Consider the following 18878-nt stretch of genomic DNA (forward strand, 5'->3'; position numbering starts at 1 on the left):
TGAGGAATTGACCTCTGGTATGGACCAGGTCTAGGATATTGCTGCCCCTGGTGGGGGTGTAGATAAGTTGATCCAAAGCATTGGAATATATGAATTCCAGAAAACGTTGAGCAAAAGAGTTGGTTAATGGTGGGGTAGTTGAAATCGCCCATTATTAGGGTATTGGGTTGTACCCTAATATTTTCCAGTGTATGAAGAAATAAGGAGCGGGAATCCTGGGGTATGGTGGGGGATCTGTAGCAAGCTACAATTTGGATTGCTGTCTTGCCCAGAGGTAGTTGCACTTGGAGAATCTCGGATGCATTATGCTGAGCAACTAGCCTGGAGGTGTGGATATCTTTAATGAATATGGACACACCTCCGCCTTTAGTGTTTCAGTCCAGGTTAGGTGGCCGAAAGGTGTGTTATAAATTATAGCCTAGTAATGTAAGGGTGCTCTCTGGTGCCTTGAACCAGGTCTCTGTCACTGCACAGATGTCGATGTTCTCCATTTTAGGGAGTGCCTCGAGTGAGTGCATTTTGAGGTTTAGACTTCTAGCACTGAGTAGCATTACCCTCAGATTTTCCTTGCGTGTAACTGTTACGGTGGTGAATTTGTCATTTGAACCTTGCCTAAAAAAAGCACTATAGGGGTGGCAAGAGCCTTAGCCAGTATCCGGAATCCCAAGGGCGACAGGTGCAGGCCATCTCTGGCAAAGCATTGTGGTCTGTCGATCATATCATCCTAGGCAGACAGATACTGGATCCCCTTAGAATGACACCAGAAGCTTAGCCAGTTGTTGATGTCAATCATTTTGTCTTTGTAATGTGGTATAATTCTGGGTGATGGCAGGATGCTACTCAGGGCTAGGGTCATATCTGCCTGGGCTACAAGATCGGAGAGCTCCTCCATGTCTCTTTTCAAGTAGTCCAGGGAGGCACGTATTTGCTGGCCATCCTTGTTTCCTCTTACCCTCTTCCTGTCTGTCTTAAATCTTCTTCACCAGATTGTTGTCTTCTTTTCTGCACATGCCCCTGAACCACCGTAATCTGTACTCTTTGATCATTTCTTCATTTGGAGCTACTTTGGCTTCTGCTCTTATTTCTTCATTTCTTTGTCTGTCCCACAGGTTCATCCTACTACCCATCTCAGGCACTTCATTTCCATTACCTTTAGTTTCCTCATCTGCTCTGCCTTTACTGCCCAGATTTCTGTACCATACAGTTGTACTTGTCATTCATCCTTCTCTAACATAGATTACAAATAGGTGGGGTACTTTGTTTAGATACTTTAATACATAAAAACACATTAGGATGGATAGCAGCATCATAAAATACAAATAAACTCGCTAACAGACAGACCTTACATAAATACATGCTTACATCTCAACAGCTAAGTACAAAATGGCAGTCAGACTTGCACGAGCTCACTATTTATGCACTTGTGCAAGCCCTTGGATAGCTTCTTAAATCTACATGCTCACACATTAATCTTCATCCTCCCTCTTAAAAAGATTGCCCTTTGTAAAAACAATACTAGATTTAGACATGCATTACTATATACATTAGAAACAAAACACAATGGGCAGTCATGGTGGTGCAGCGGTTAGCGTTGCTGCCTCACAGCAAGAGGTTCTCCAGTTCGATTCTCAGCTGGGCTGCCTTCTGTGTGGAGTCTGTATGCCCTCCCTGTGGTCGCGTGGGTTTCCTCTGGGTGCTCTGGTTTCCTCCCACATCCCAAAGACATGCTGTAGGTGGATTGGACACTCTAAATTGGTCCTAGGCGTGAGTGCATACGTGTGTTCCTTCTGTGGAAGGTTGGGCGCCGGGCTGGCAACTCGACACCGTAAAACTCCACTGCCAATCATGAGCAGACAGGTGATCCGCTGTGGTGACCTCTAACCAGGAAAAACCAAAAAGAAGAAGAAAAAGGGCATTTAGAGACAACTACCTCTGGGAATGTTTGGGGTTATCAAAAATAGTAGGGGAATTATCAGACAACCTATGTGATCTTCATAAATGTGCAAAAGCAACATTTAAAGCAGGAAACCTGCTACACCAAGAAAATATCAGTCTGGGACAGGAATGTGATATAAAGACACTCGAGCAGAAGGGATTGTATAAATGTTTGGGAGCTGATGATGGATTAACAATAAAATATGAACAAACCCAATAAGGAATATTTTAGGAAATTAAAATTAATTCTGAAAACAGCCCTGACATCTAGGAACAGAGTCCAAGCTACAAGCCAATTTGCCCTTCCTGTTCTAACTTACAGTTTTGGGGTGACTGACCGGTCCCAAAAGGTACTGCATCAGTTGGACAGGAAAACAAGAAAAATGTTTCAAACTTATCAAATGATATGTAAAAATCAGTGTATAACAAGATTATATATCCTTGTTCTGAAGGAGGTGTTGGCCTCCTCGAAAATGCAGAGATCTACAATCACATGACTGCATACGTATCTGCTGACTTCACCAGATCCAAACATAGTGAAAGTTTAAAAACACGAGGAAAGCAAATCTGAGATGACTTCCCTGCATAGCTCTCAACCTCTGAGCACAAAAAATCTGGACAAAGCCAAAAATAATAGGAGGACAAAGCCCTAAAACTAGGGACAAATTTTAAATATTGCTGTTATAAACTTAGAAAGTTGATAGATTGCAAGATATTGTGTTACCATGCATTTTCTGAAGGATACACGTCTAAAACTCAAATATCTGTCATTATATAATGACATCAGTCCTCACTTATTCGCCACAAAAATCCAGAAATCCAGAAAATCAGACCAAAAATATGTGGGAAAAAATCTGGACATTCCGTGAAAATCTGGTCAGTTGAGAGGTATGCTTCCTTGCTTAGTTTAGCAGAAGGATGTCAGTGTCAAGTGGAGATGGAAATCAAACCAGAAGTGGACAAAAATCAGGCAGCAACTGAATGTGCCAAAAAAGAAAATGAATATAAGGAGAAGGATCAGATGTGAATGCAGGAACTGAGGAAAAGGCTTAAATATAGTTACAAGCAGAGAAAATCCTTGGAACAACCTCATGTCAATCAGGATCTGACACAGGACTGGTTAAAGAGAGAGGAGAATTTAAACCAAAAATTAAAGGTTAATATTGGCGGCCCAGGATAGTGGACAACGTACTCATTGTTTTACAAGGTCAATTGAACATGTGGGAGAAACAGAGAAATCCAGGTTCTGTAAAACAGAAGTGAAAACACTTGCACGTCTTGTTGCTGGGAATGATAAACTAATGGAAGAGAGCCTGTATACTTAAAGGCATAATAATGTGGCAAGACTGCTGCATTGAGAATTGTGCAAACGATACAGTATCAACGTAGCTGAGAAGCCTTGGAAACATAAGCTACAAAACATTACAGAGAATGATGAAGTTTATATTACATGGGATCACCCATTACCAACAGTTCAAAAACAGATGCAAGAAAACCAGACATACTAGTCTATGAATAAAGGGCAAAAGTAGCACTGATCAATGACACTGCTACACTCAGTGATTACAATGTCTTGCATACAAGAGAGACACAAAGTCAGAAAATACCAGGATTTGATGGCAGAAAAGAGAGCAAAGTGGAAGAAGGGTACCCAGACAGTTCCAGTCGTAGCAAAAGTAATGGGTCTCATAAAAAAATAATTTAGTCATATTTAGATATGCAACGATACATGTAACACCATATAAATTAAAAGGACGAGTCGATTATGGGCACGTTGAGGATGATGTGGTGTACGTTTGGATAACATCAAAGATGAACTTTAATCGTACTTTGACTTGGGAATGAGGTCCACTCCTGTCATGGTATTAGAAGCCCAAAAGACTACGAGAAATTAAGCAGAGATTATATAGGAATGAGAGATGTAATAAATGGTCCGATGACAGAGTAACCAATTCATGAAACAGACTAACAAATTACATTGAAGCAAATACTAGTTTAGATATTTTTAAGAACAATTTGGGCATTTATTATGGGAATGACTGTTTTGGTATATTGTCAGGCTAGAAAGGCATTATTGCCAGTCTCTGTACCAAAAACATTGCAAAACAACTGATCGAGTTTGGAATGCTTTAGTTAACATTGTCTTGTCAAAAATGCATTCTAGCAATCATAGTACTATTTTACAAAATATGTTTGCATATAACTTAGCTTGACGTGAAAATGGATGCTGCTCAATCTCTGTACAAAGATAGATAATTATATATTATAAATATTAACATTTTGTAAAAAATTTATTAACTTGTGTTATCCTCATTAACCCCCCCCCCCCAATCTTCTACATGGAGACAGGGAACCTTGCAAGCTGTCACCACTTTTCCACGTTCTTCTACTGTCACGCTACCTGCTGCAGGTTTCCTCACATACAATTCATCCATCTCTTTGTTGGGTGTCCTCATTTCCTCTTGCCTTCTCCCTGTGTTTCCCAAATCTTCTTCAGCAAACCTTCTGCTGCTGCTTTCCTGCACTTGTGCCCAAACTGCCATAATTGGTTCCCTTTGATCTTCTCTGCAACTAGAGCTACTTTGGTTTCCCCAGTGCGTAGAGTTCAAATTTGGTATTTTAGAACAGGTAAAAACCAATTTACAAGGAGGTGACTGGGAAACTAGACTCAAGCACTACAGATTTTATAATGCACCACTAATTAAATGTAAGTTATAAGCATGGTTTTTAGGTAAAAACTCTCTTTTTGATGTCTGACGCTTTGTCACTTGATTACTTTTGAAAACCCAGGGAAAGTTTTTTGTAGTAAAAGTTGTGTGTTTTACCATATGAGATTTATTATATTTATTTTTGTAGTATTTAAACTAAATTAAAATTCATTTTTTATGTTTCTGTGTTACAAATGGTGATAGGCTTACTTTAAGAATTTTAGACAGTGTAAATATGAACTGTATGAACTATTGCTTTAAGCTTTAAATGTACTTGCATGTTGTATTTTAATTGACTTGAGGTTTTGATTAGTGCTATTTTTATTTATATGTTTATAAATTGATGGGAAAGTGCATTATTTGTTCTGATGAAGTCCCTTTGCATAGAGACAAAAGTGCTCAACAACCTAATGCCCCAAATTAGCTGTTTCTGGGTGACAAACCTCCGAAATTCATAACACTCAAAGAAGTGAAGGGACCCAGATTCCTCTCACTGTTCCCTGCAGAAAGATGAGGGAAGGATAACCTATCCAGGAAAATTGATACCTTCTCAAAAGAAGCATGAATGGGCCTCCCACCCAAGGTAAGGAAATATATCTTTGTGGTAGTTATGGAGAATTAGGGCACTTGGAAGAGAAAAACACAAAGGAAAAAATATCCTCAGGTGAAATATTGTGCTTCAGTCCAAGGATGAGGCAGCAGACAGGTAAACCTGTGAAATAAGACATTCAATACTCCAAAACGTACCAGTGTCAGTGAATTAAGAGGGAGAATACTCACCTTTGATACAAGAAGAACAGACAGCTGAGAGATTTATTCTCATACCATGTGCTGTAATTTGTTCTCCAATACTGACATTGTAATGCATTATAAGCAGGGAGGGGCCAGGGTATTGCATTTCTGATGTGCTACGCATCAAATGAGATATTAAACTGAGGTCCCATCTGCCTTAGTTGATGGCAGGTCAGATAAGAGTAAAAGAACCCATGGTAGTTAGTGAAAAAAAGAGTACCGCTGCTTCATTCATGCATTCACATATTTACACATCTAATAAGAATGTGAGAAATTTCCCAGTGTCCAGGCCAATTTTCCATTAGTCAGCATGAATACCACCTCAAGTCTTCCCTGTAAATAGGCCATGTCTAGTGGGACTAACCCAGCTGACAAAAAAAATCAATTAATAAATAAATGAAAATAAATAAATAAAATCAGAGGTATCCTGAGGAGAAGCAAGGGTTTAGCCTTCAACAAAAAGGCTGCCAACCAATCAGGTCTGAGTGCACATCCTGCATCCTACCTAGGGCTGATGTCGGAACCTGTTGCCTTCTAACTCAACAGGACATAAGATTCAGTAACAGGCATCCAAAACAACCTGGATGCCTGTCACAATCCAGAGGAGATACAAGTTACTGTGTCATTCCCACAGAGAACTATTCCCCATGTAAAGCAAATGGAAGGAGTCCCAAGCAGCCCCCTGCTTCTTCAACAGGACACAAGCAAAAGACGGATGGAATCTGGTAAAGAACAGTCCTTTCTAAACAGTCCTCCATAATTAACTGGAACATATCTGACCTGTCAAAAAGGGGTTAATAAGACATGAATAACAAGAGTAATTCACTTCCAGTCACCCCCCCCCCCTCTTCCCAACCACCAGAAGGTCGTAGGAAGATCAGGTGCATAACTGAAAAAGCAAGAGACAGAAGTGGGAACCTCCAAAATTAGGTCACATCATCACACCTTAAGTCCTACTATTATTTATTTTACTTAAGTTTGATGACCGGGGAGGTCCACTGGGCCAAGGAGAGCCCGTTTTCAGTGAAGATCCAGGGAGAAAAGTTCCACAATAACTGCAAGTTACATTTCACATGTTACAAAAGGACATAGTTCATACAGCTAATTAAACACTTACAGATAAGCTCCATGATATTTGAAATTGGCTTGTCACAATGTTACAAAAATGAAAAGACATAATCCAATACAGAAATTTCAACATTTACATAAAATGAATATTTCTGTTATAAACTCAATTGTAGGTTTAACATTTCAAAATATATAGCTCCTAGCCATTAGTAGGTTAGGAAAATATTATGCTTGGAGGGGGTAATAGTATAATTCAGAATGGAGAGTATAGTACAACAGATATTAGAGATAAAATTAGTTTTTGGTAGGGGAGGGATTGTTTTGGGTGGGATGAAGTAATAGTAGAGGTAGTTGGATGAGTCAGTGCAAGGTGGAATGAGGGGGAAGGTTAAGTTGGAGCATGGCAAGGGCATTCCCATCTGGAAGAAAGATGAGAGAGTAGTTGAGATTAGGTTAGATAGGTTGCGTAGGTGTGTGGGGAGAGAGTTCCACTGTTTAGCTAAGGAGTGGGAAGAAGGCTGACAGTTTAGCTATGCAGTCTGGTTATATGTGTGAGGCAACCTTTCTTACACTGCTCTGGACTGAGATCAGGCAACAGGACAAATATTATCTAGCATCCTTGAAAGAGGTTTTTTCCACAAGGAGCCAGAGGGACTCCAATATCTCAGAAATTAAGATCCTGACAGCTATCTTCATCAAGATACTAGCCAGATAAAAAAAATCCAGAGCCAGATCGCATAGGAGAAGGACGACAGGATTACAGCATGAACACAGTCAAGGTGACGAGGCTTGTGCATGAATGTAAAAAAACTAAAGAAAAAAGCCTGTCACCTTTAGTGGTCTACCGGGTCAGTAGGAAATACCTGCTAGAGTCTTTAGCAGGTCTAAATTAAGAAAACCAATGCGTGTTTTAAGTAAACATCAACATGTGCCCTTCCCAACCATAATGGGATCCATTGGTATAGTGATGATGATTTTTCTAGGAGTCTTGACTGCTCTGGGGTGTTCTCTTGAGGTTTCCCTGGTTTTTGAGGATCTCCCTGGATTCTTACTGCTGAAAATACTAATGAGGTAAACAGCTGCAGATCCAGGTTGAAAAAAGAGATGATGGACCATTGCAGTTTAATCTCTAGTTTATAAGACGGCTTCAGGCAGATGAGTGCTGCTCTCTGTAGTACAGTTAAGTGTGGTTTCTTATATACACAAGTGTGGGAGAGTGTTTAATCCTAATGAACCGCCCAGGTGGGCATGTTAAATGACTGACAGTTTTAACATTTGATTTTGGCAGCAAATTTTAATGGTGTGCATGTCCACGTTTGGACTAATGTTAGTTAATAAATAAAAACTTTTAGTAATCATGAGTAAAACATACAATAAAATAATTTCTTCCAAAAGATAATCCAAAAAATATTAGTAATGTACTTACTATGCTTTAGGTTTGTTACGTAGCCGTGATGACGTTTTCGCTAAGAGAAAATACAAGCAAAAAAAAGAAAGACAGGATAGCTTAAAAACAGGGCTGTAAGCAAAATTAAAATAAGGGTCTGCAAATGCTTTTGCTGATGCTTCCTCAGATCTGCCTGACTAGAGACTGGGAACCAAGCCACAGGTATGCCTGTGTACTTCCGCATAGGCCTCTGGGTTGGGGGAGCTTTAAAATTACCTATGCTATCACTTAATAGAATAGAAGGTAATTTGCCTTGGAAAAATTCTTTAGGGTTTTAGGGTTTCATGGAGGCAGTACCATTACATTTAATTCAAAGGAGACCAATTTATGATCCAGTCTTACCAATGAGGACATTACGCTGAGGGGATGCAATGCTCCCCCATGTTTGTGAGTACGATGTCAAGAATATTTCAGCTTCTAGTGGGAGTGCAGACCAGCTTTTCCAGAGCATTTGCATTAAGTCCAGGAATCTGTGGGCCTGCATGTTAATGGTCGTATACGTTTTCCCAGTTTATGAAGGGGTAGTTAAAATCACTCATGAACAGTGTGTTGGGTTGAATAGTAAGTGATCCTAGTAACTTTAGGTATGAGGAGCGTTTTTTATTATTCATGGTTGGAAACCTGTAGCTAACAATGATATATCAGCAGTAGAAAGTATTTTATGAGAGACCAAGAAACCTCAGTGTTCATCCACTGAAAACACTGCACATTCCAGAAATTGTCTCTGAGAAAGAGAATCCTTGACAGGGAGATTCAGATAGCATTCTCTCCTCGGAGTTTGAATCATAAATCTGAGAAGCAAAACTTGCATCTGTCCCATCACATTCGTCTCCAGATTTAATTTCTTGAATCTCTTCAGAAAAAGCAGAATCCCTTATTCTACAAGATTCTGCACCAGACTTAAACTACTCCTGGCCAGTGAAACTGGTACTTGAGAAGATAAATGTTTAGTTTTCTGTTTCTTTTTGAGGGGAAAGTTGGGCCAAATAGGATTATTAGTGGCAGCAACAGCTTCTCTAGGAATAGGCGCAACATTCAGGCTAAACATGGGCACCTTCCCTGCACTTTTCCCAAGACTGACAAGAGTGGCTCTCCCTTGTCCACTGATGGGACCCCAACAGCCGCAGAGGAGGTTTCCAACTTCTGGTGTATTGTGGTTGCACGGACATCACCAGAGTGATCCAGGGAAAAAGATGAATGGTCTGAGGAACCAGCTTTGACCGCAGCACAGTCACCCACCTGCAACTAAGGCAAATTGCTAACCTGTTCTTGAGGCAAAGGCCATTTAACTTTTGCTTTCTGTGGCTGGAAGGACTGACCATGGGATCGGTAGTTTGTTCCATGGTCAAGTTGAAAATGGTGCTTCTTTCCCTGGGACTCTAAGCACCACAAGACGGTAAAATAACCCAATAAAAACACTGTAAAAAGCACTCTAAATTACTTTTTGGGCTAGTAAAGTGCAAAAAACACAGTTTCTACACACAAAACATGGTTTTAGACTGTGTAAATCAACTTAAAATGTCAAACAGAAAAGTGTGCTCCTGTTTAAAAGCACAGCAAACTCACATGACAGAAAATATAAACAAATATTCCTAGCTTAAAATATACTTTTCTACACAGGAAACTATGTTTAAACATTAAATTTAATATGTGGAAGCTTCTTTCCCAAAAGAAACTCATCTGCCAAGAAACTGAATTGCACAAGTTGTTCCTTGAAAGCATACAGAGGAGCGCTCTCTTCGGTGGCAGGAAAGCTCTAAAAGGCTTGCCACCCAAAACAGTTTTTTAGTCAGCTCAGCTTGAGCCAATAGTTTGGTCATGTGGAAAGTACCCTGAAGCCTTGGAAGCTTGCCCAGCAGACTATGATCAAGCTGACAGCCATTTGTATATGCACAAACAGACAAACTGGTTAATATCTCTTTTTTTTTTTTTTTTGGCACATCTTTCAATTTTACCAGCGCATGTACAGTATCAAATGGTGATAAATCTAACAGGCATCATCTGGGAGAGAGAGAGAGAGAGAGAGAGACATAAATGGTACTAACCACACTATCATAAGGTTAGGGTTAGGTCTGTTCTTTCACTCGACGTACGTAACTGGAGTGTTACTGCTGGAAGAGGTATAACACAACTAGAGCTAAAATATCTAACAGGTTTTAGTACATATACAGGAAATGAGTAGGGTTGTATACAAACACTTGATTTAATCTAACATACTGAAACTCATGCCCATCCTGAATTCACCATCCTGAATTCAGATGTGGACAATGTTCTGGGATAGATAATATAATAATATTTCCACACCAGCCAGCAAAGGTGAATGACATGCAGTACAGATTTGATATTTAAAGTAGTCACTAAATATGTATAACCATGATATTATTAATAGCAACAAGTTGGTCGTTCAGTCTGAACATTCTCTATTATTCATGGTCCTACTTGCTTTATAGGAATAACAATAGAAAACCTTATGATTTATGGAATTATTTGTGTTCATCTTTAATGATAATTATTACCTACAGAAGGTTGGCATAGTGATGGGCACAGCTTGTGCTAATAGCTACACCAACCTAGCCTTAGCGCAGTGGGAACAAGACAGAGCCATTAGGAATAATGACTTTCATTGATATATTTTGACTTATAAAAGGATCATGGAAAATATGTTTGTTTTACGGCAAGGACCAGTAGAAGAGATGGAACATTTTTTAGATTTACACACCACTACAACATTCTTTAGATTTAGCTATAATTATTCTCGTGAAGCTATTAACTTTTTAGATGTCAAAATAACTAAGAGTCTAGTGAGTGAGATTGAGATATTGATACATAAGAAGCAATGTAAGAAGAATGTTTTATTACACAAAGAAGGATTGCGGTCTGCACTCTTGTGGGAGGAGAGGCTGGACTCTGCCCTTCTGAGCAGGGAATTTCTGGTTAAAGGCTTATAGTGCCTGCATATTCTAACTGTTTCTTACCGAAATTGGTACACCTTGTTTGCTGTAGCATAGACTAGATCCAGGCCTGCTGAATCTAGCTTTATTTGTATGCTTGTTGTTTGTTTATTTCCCTGAAAAGCTAATTCCACCTAAAACTTGGCCTTTTAGCACTTCTGTGGATCCCTAGTGATATCTGCATTGCTTACTGTACTTATTTCCTTGTTTCACTTGAAAGAAAGTTACTGTTTGTCGTTTTTGCATTTAAGTTACCTGGCACTTGCTCACTAAAGCAATTATATAAGTCAGCTCTAAAAAATTAAAAGCACTACACCCTCACAAACTCCCCTTGAGTACCTTGTTCCCCATTGGCCACTTTTTTTCAATTATAAAGGAATTCCCAATACTATTCTAGCATGTCCAAAGGTCAGTTGTCAATCTCCTCTCCGGTCCAGCTGGTGAATCTGGGAATCTTGAGACAATGTTACAACTGCCTCATGTACACAGACAACCCTCTCCTCCTCCCAACAAATTCCAACACATGTGAGAGATGCAACCATATAGCCAAACTGGAGGCTAAGCTCTCTCAACTCAGTACTGGCGTAACCAGTCAGGAGGAGAAGGAAACCACACTCACTACAATTCCAGTCTCACAAAGACCTACCACGACAACAAACCAAACACATAAACACACAAAAACATACTCGGAGGCTCTAAATAAAAATCTGCCTAAGCAGCAGAGAGCTCCAAAGCAGACACCCAAGCAACCGCTACCCCAAAACAAAACACGTGCAACACATAGCTCACAAAGCCAGTGTGCCGAACAGTCACAGCCCTTAAGGCTAAACAACACACCTGATACACTTTTAATAGGTGACTCTATCGTCAGGCACACTGACATCCCACTCACCAGGCTGAACAAGGAGAAGGTCACGGTGAGCTGCCTGTCGGGCGCTAGGATCCGCCACATAACACAAGCACTCAGGTCACTCCAAGGCAAGTACAAATATGACTCAGTCATTGTCCATGCTGGTGTGAATGACCTGAGATGTACCTCCCTGGACTACATGAAAAGAGACATAGAGGAGCTCTCTGAGCATGTAGCCCAGGCCGGTATGACCCTGACCTTGAGTAGCATCTTACCCTCACCAAGAATGATGCCACAATATGAAGACAAGATGATCAATTTCAACAATTGGCTTAAGTGTTGGTGTCATTCAAAGGGGATCCAATGCCTGTCAGCCTGGGATGACATGCTCGACAAGCCACGATGTTTTGCTAGGCACGGCTTGCACCTGTCACCCCTGGGCTTTCGGATATTGGCAAAGGCTCTTGCTACCCCCATAGTGCCTTTTTTAGGCAAGGCTCAAAAGACAAACCCACCTCCATAGGTATCACAAGGGATAAGAAACTAAGAGTAATGCTACTCAACGCCAGAAGTCTAAACCTCAAGATGCACGCTTTCGAAACTCTCCTTAGCATGGAGAACATCTATATCTGTGCAGTAACAGAAACCTGGTTCAAGGCTCCCGAGAGCACCCCAGCACTACCAGGTTATACCTCATACCATGCTTTTCGGCCCCAAAACTTGGACCAAACCACAAAAGGGGGAGTATCAATATTCGTCAAAGATACCCACACCTCCAGGTTGGTGGCACAGCACAAAGCATCAGAGACTATCCATGTGCAACTAACTGTGGGTAAAACTGCCTTCCAGTTTATAGCCTGCTACAGACCACCCTCCCAAACACAGGAACCCCACTCGGCCTTCCTGAGAATACTGGAAAATATGAAGGTCTCTCCAAACACCATTATATTGGGACTTCAACTACCCAAACATAGCCTGGGAGCATTACTCTAGCTCCAACACCCTAGCCCAAAGGTTCCTAGAATTTATAAACTCAAATGCTATGGAACAACTTGTTACCACTCCCACAAGAGGGGAAAACATACTGGACCTGATCATCACCAACATGGGGACACTATGCTCCAGACCAGAAGTGTATCCCTCACTGGTAAGATCAGACCATAAACTAATCTCACTGGATATTCACATCCCAACCCCAGCCCCTGCACAGAAAACCACAGTGAAAAACTTCTCTAAAGCAAATTTCACACGCCTCAAAACCGAGGCAAAATCCTTCAAAGCCCCGGCCTGTGGAAAATACAGCCCAGACCGCAGAATCCTTTATAAACGCATTCTATGAACACCTTCAGGAATGCATGGATCATGCAATCCCAAATAAAACCAAGACCCAATCCTCCAAAGGCAGGCGTCCTGTCTGGTGGACCCCAGCCATAAACAAACTATACAATAGAAGGAGGAAGCTACTACATGATAGAGCAAAATCCCAAAAAGGGAAGGCATCTCTAATCAGTATTAGCAAAAAACTACGGACACTCATAAAATCATCTAAGGCCAGCTTCGAGAGAAAAATTGCACAGGACACTAAGGATAATCACAAGGCTTTCTTTAGTTATGTTAGGAACCTGGGTGGGAATTCCCAGATATGCTCAGAATTAGTCCAAAATGACAAAAAATACACCGAGCCCACAGACATTGCCAACATCCTAGCTGACAGGTTCAGTGCAAACTTCTCCCCCCCCCACCAAAAGGGCAAATATCTATCCCAACAGAGTGTTGCCCCCCTGACATCTCAGATGCTCAGGTAAGAGCCCCCCTCTCCAAAGCAAAAAACACAGCATCAATGGGACCAGATGGTGTCCCGGGCTGCGTCCTACATGGACTCCAAGAAGAGCTAAACCCAAACATAAAACTACTGTTCAATCTTAGCCTTACTACAGGATATGTACCCAAAGAGTGGCGTACAGCAACAGTGGTCCCTCTCCACAAAGGTGGTGCCTCAACAGATCCTGGAAACTATCGCCCCATAAGCCTGACTAGCTTGGTCTGCAAAGCTATGGAAAGGATCATCATGGACCTCATAAATAAAGATATTGGGGACCTACAGACACTGGATCCTACCCAGTTTGGCTTTGTTAAGGGTAGATCCTGCCTCTTAAACCTGGTCGATTTCTTTGAAACAGTCACCAAGGCCATTGACGAGGGGGAAGGTGGTCCACACAGCCTACCTGGACCTCGCAAAAGCCTTTGATACAATACCCCACTCGGGCATTATAGATAAGCTCACCAGCTTAAATATAAACCCCTATGTCACTAGATGGGTTGCAAACTGGCTCAAGGACAGAACCCACATGGTTAGAATTGCTGGAGCCATGTCAGACTCCAAACCAGTTACAAGTGGCGTCCCACAAGGCTCAATCCTGGGACCTCTCTTGTTTGGTATATATTTCTCGGCAGTACAGGCCAACACGGAAGGACTGTGGCTGACCAAGTTCGCAGATGACTGCAAACTGGGTGCCATAATCAACTCTCCAGCCGACACAAGCATCCTCCAAAAGGGCCTCATAGAAACAGACAACTGGTGCCAGAGCCATGGCCTCAAGCTAAACGCCAAAAGTGTATAGTCATCCCTTTGGCAAAACAAAGTGCCCACAAATTACCACAAAGGTGGTAATCCATTAAGTACAGAAGAAGTCATTAGGGACCTGGGGACCCAAGTTGATAGCAATCTCTCATTTGACAACCACGTGGCCAAAGTGGTTAGAAAAACATTTTATATAGCCCACCTAATCATGAAGGGATTCACATCTAGATCAGGAGAGGTCATCGTGCCTCTTTACTCATCCCTCATCAGGCCCATAATTGAGTACAATGCCCCTTTTGGGATGTACCTTACCAGACACCTGCAGCAACTGAAAGACCCCAAAAGTACCACACCAAGAGGATCAAAGGGCTCAAACAGATGCCATATGCTGCCCGGTTAAAGAAACTCCAGCTCTACTCAGTGGCATACCGCCTGCTCAGAGGCAATCTGTGCCTGACGTATAAAGCCATGTCCAACCCGAATTAATGGACATGCTGCACCTCAGAAAATCCAAATCCCATTGAGCTACGTGCTCGAGAGACTTGAACCTCAGCACTGAAATAAATAGGACATGCTGGAGGGACAGATTCATAACCCAGAGGCTCCCTTCACTCTGGAATAAAATCCCAGTCCAGGTTAGGCAGAGTCCCACATTGACTCTCTTCAAGAGGAATCTTGATGAGTGGATGGGAGATCGTAGGTTTACCCCGGCTATCACTTCTGTGTCACTGTTAGACAGAGGCACAGTATACTAACCTCAAAAAAAGGCATAGCAAAATTAATTTAAAATGGGTGGCGAAAGCCAAACACACTCTGGCTAGGCTTATAAATGCCCTAGGGCAGATAGCCTAGTATGAACCTATGAACCTATGAGTGTGCACCCCCGACATGTGTATAGGAATGTTGTTAAGGGACAAGCTTTGCGAAGGATGCGGTTACGCAATAATGATGAGGACATGAAGACGGCGTTGGGCGAGTTACGGAATGAGTTTATGTACAGATGGTATAATGGGAAAGAAGTTGATGCATAGATAGCTGAAGCTTTGAGTGAACGGGGTACTAGGGGACTCCCCTATTTCTCAGACAGGCCCGATTCTCACAGTCAGATAGAGAGACAAAGCAGTAGTGAAATCACTAGGTTGACATTCACTTATAATAGTAATATTAGTAAGATTTGTGAAACTGTGAACAGGAATTGGGGGACACTGAATACAAATGAGAAAGACAAGTGATAGGAGCTAAACCACAATATGGTTTTAGAAATAGTGGTTCCTTGAAGAGACAACTGTGTTATAGGAGTGCTAGCAAGGGTTATACACCCCAGTCACAAAGAGAGGGTACCTTCTCTTGTAGATGTTGTAAAGCCTGTAGATAGCGTCTATATCACATCATCGAATACGTGAATATTGAACGTTCACATGCACCCCCACACCCCCCTACTCAGAGTGAGAAAAGGGCAAAATCCCGATCTTCACTGTACCGCAAAAAAAATTCATAAACTTCGAGTACGTGAATATTCGCTCATGTGAGCATTCGATATTCACATATTCAATGATGTGACATAGACCCTGCACATACATCCACTTTGGTAACTATTTTGAGCACCCACATAATGGTTTTGTTTTGGAGACATCACTATACGCTGATTGTGGTACAAATAATTTATTTTTCATACTGCGTTGAATGTTATGTTTATTATATAGGAAAGACCAACAGGAGTTTCAGAGAATGCATCTTAGAACATGTGGGCGATATAAGAAATAGGAGAACTAAGAGTGCATTGACACTTCATTTTATAGAGAAAGGTAATGAACACAGTTTTAAATTTCTAGCTGGAAGTGATAGGTAAAAATATGAGAGGAGGTGACATTAAGACTTTCACTGAAGAGAGGGAACAGCAATGGATTATACGCCTGGAAGCTGATATGTTTCCAGGCATTAATGAACAAGTCTCCCTGAAACCCCACCTGAAGCTACGCTCTTTGAAGCATTGCGTATGTTGTTTTATGCTGCATTTTGTATAATTTTTTTAAATATATTTTTTAATGATTTTTGGATACATTTTGAATTTTGTGAGATGTACAATTATTGTGGTTAAGATTTATTTAATATATAAAAATGTTTTTACAATGTTTGTAAGCATCATTACCGATAGGATAGATAGGACAGTGTCTCTCCAGTAAACCTAATGCAATTGCCTCTTCAATCAAACAGCTCCAGGATGACCTACATCATTCCTTTACAAAAACTGAGGCCTGGCTAAGACAATCTAAGTTACTCCTAAATACAAATAAAAGTGGCATTTTTCAACTCAATTGTTGTGACTTAAACATTTTATCAGACAATAATACTAGAACTGAGCTAGTACAAAATAAAAAAAAACTGTTGGGAATTTTAATTGACCATAGATTAAAATTCTATCAGCACATCCCACATGCAGTTCAAAAAAGAAAAAAAAATTAAAACAACCACAAACTAGGAGTTCCTTATAAAGTCAAACAATTTCTAATAAAATATGGATGTAAGATTATAGCAAAGACCCATCTTCTCTCTTCTTTTCTCTACACCTCATCAAATTTCATTAACTTGTAGTTCTTTCAATAAGTCAAACTTGAGCAATCTTATAATATAACTGTAAAGTTTGCAGGCAACCATATTAACCAAACACATCACTATCTGGCACGTACGTCTCTTAAATGTCTTTGGCTATCTAATCATCTTGTTTATGCTCACAATAAGACTGCCCATAATACCCTCTGTAACCCAGACAGTTACCCTGACACCAGCCATTTATTACAACAGCAGACACCCCACGAAGAACTGTGCTCACTAAACCAACACCTTGTACTGATTCAAAAGTTTATAAATCATAACAGTGACTGTCTATACTCTGTATATGTTGCTAAAGTGAGGAACTCCCTCCTACCAGATACAGAAATATTTCATCATATTTACAAAAATATCACTGAAGACACACCTCTTAACAAAACGTTATTGGACTCGTAAGACCCCTTATCATAAATCTTATTGTGTCTATAATTTAAAATCTCATGAAGTCACGTGTCTATAATTTAAAATCTCAATTAAATCATACCTACTAAGAAAACAGGGTACTTTTCCGTTATCAGGTTGACGCTTGGAATGAGTGCTTGGAATTGCTGTTGGGAGTACCAAAAATTGTCCCTATCTTGGGGCCTTTGCTCCCAAGTTATTTATGACTTTGTCCAAATTTCTTGTTCTAAGGGGTTGAGAGGTATGTACTGCCAGTGCATTGATACATAAAAGTAAAACTAAAAAGACTCGCAAAACTGACATGTTAAGTATATGTGCTATGTGATCACAAAATGCAAGTTCTCATAAACAAATGCTGCAGTTATGAGCTGCAAATTACATTAAAAAAAAGACTTCCTTGAATGCCTATTCATTTTGTACTCCGCATGCATTTGCTACTTCATTGCGGAGTGTTAGTTCAGCAGTTTGTGCTGGTTCTGCAATTTTTAAACTCTTTTTAAATTGTGTTTATGATGTCAAGGAGAAGGTGGAAATGTGATCAAGTAGACATATGTGATTGTCTGGGCTGAACACACCTATACTAGAACTATATGATATTGTCTGTCGTTTGTAACCACATAATTCCAAAAAAACATCACTGAGCATTTTATATCGACCCTCCAAAGAACACTTTAATGCACAAACTATTTCATCCCTCTTTTTAAATACATTTCGGACGGTAAATCAGAAAAGCAAAAATAACACAGAAACTGAACAGATCATACTGGCCCTCGCATTTAAAATGAATTTATGGTAGTTTTCCATTATCAAACGCTCATTCCAAGTGTTGCCCCGATAACGTAAATGTACCGAAAACAGTCTTGCCCTTTAACCAACTACATTACTAATTCCTCTCCTCATGCAGACATCTCAAACAAGAATCATAAAAATCACACTCTTTTACTTAAATAATCTCTTGGTTGTAGGTTTCAAATGAATGTTCACTGTTTGGATAAAGTATGCATATGCTTCATTTGTTGTATTTATGCTAAAAATACAATGTGACTAAATACATACAGTCAATGCAAAACAATGCTGAATGTTCTGCTGATGTTTATCAGCTTAACATATGGTATTTACTATGTTTTATAGACTTGTTTGAGCTTAATGCTGTAATTACTATGTAGTACATAACATGGGGATCACTTGTTAAATTATATATTCACAAGTATTGTATAGTGCATTTTTACTGCAAGTTCATGCAAATGTATGCAATGTGGAGCTTTTTTCCCTGGGCCTCTGGTGAAAATGGGCTTTGCCCAGTCAGACCTTCCCAGTAATCAAAGACAAATAAATATTTTTTTTTTTTATAAAGCTGGTCTGTCATCCAGTTTCACCAAGATAGTGACACACTGCATTCACAGCATCAGATATGCTCAGGAAAAAATGCATCTCCCTCTGTTGATGGATTTTCCCTTAGGTATACACAAGCTAATGGGTGACCACACACATTAATGCCTGTAACATACCTTTCAATTGTCCAGAATTTCAAAGA

General features: G+C 40.3%; 1 protein-coding gene across 5 annotated transcripts in view; it reads right to left on the reverse strand.

Annotated features, from left to right (window-relative positions):
• The window catches only part of TBC1D4 (TBC1 domain family member 4), a 2350609-nt gene that overhangs the window by 1405066 nt on the left and 926665 nt on the right, over nt 1-18878 (reverse strand). The window lies entirely within an intron of this gene.

Source organism: Protopterus annectens, chromosome 10.part0 (genome assembly GCF_019279795.1).
Source record: "Protopterus annectens isolate FY-2018-M chromosome 10.part0, PAN1.0, whole genome shotgun sequence".
NCBI classification, from domain to species: Eukaryota; Metazoa; Chordata; order Ceratodontiformes; family Protopteridae; genus Protopterus; species Protopterus annectens.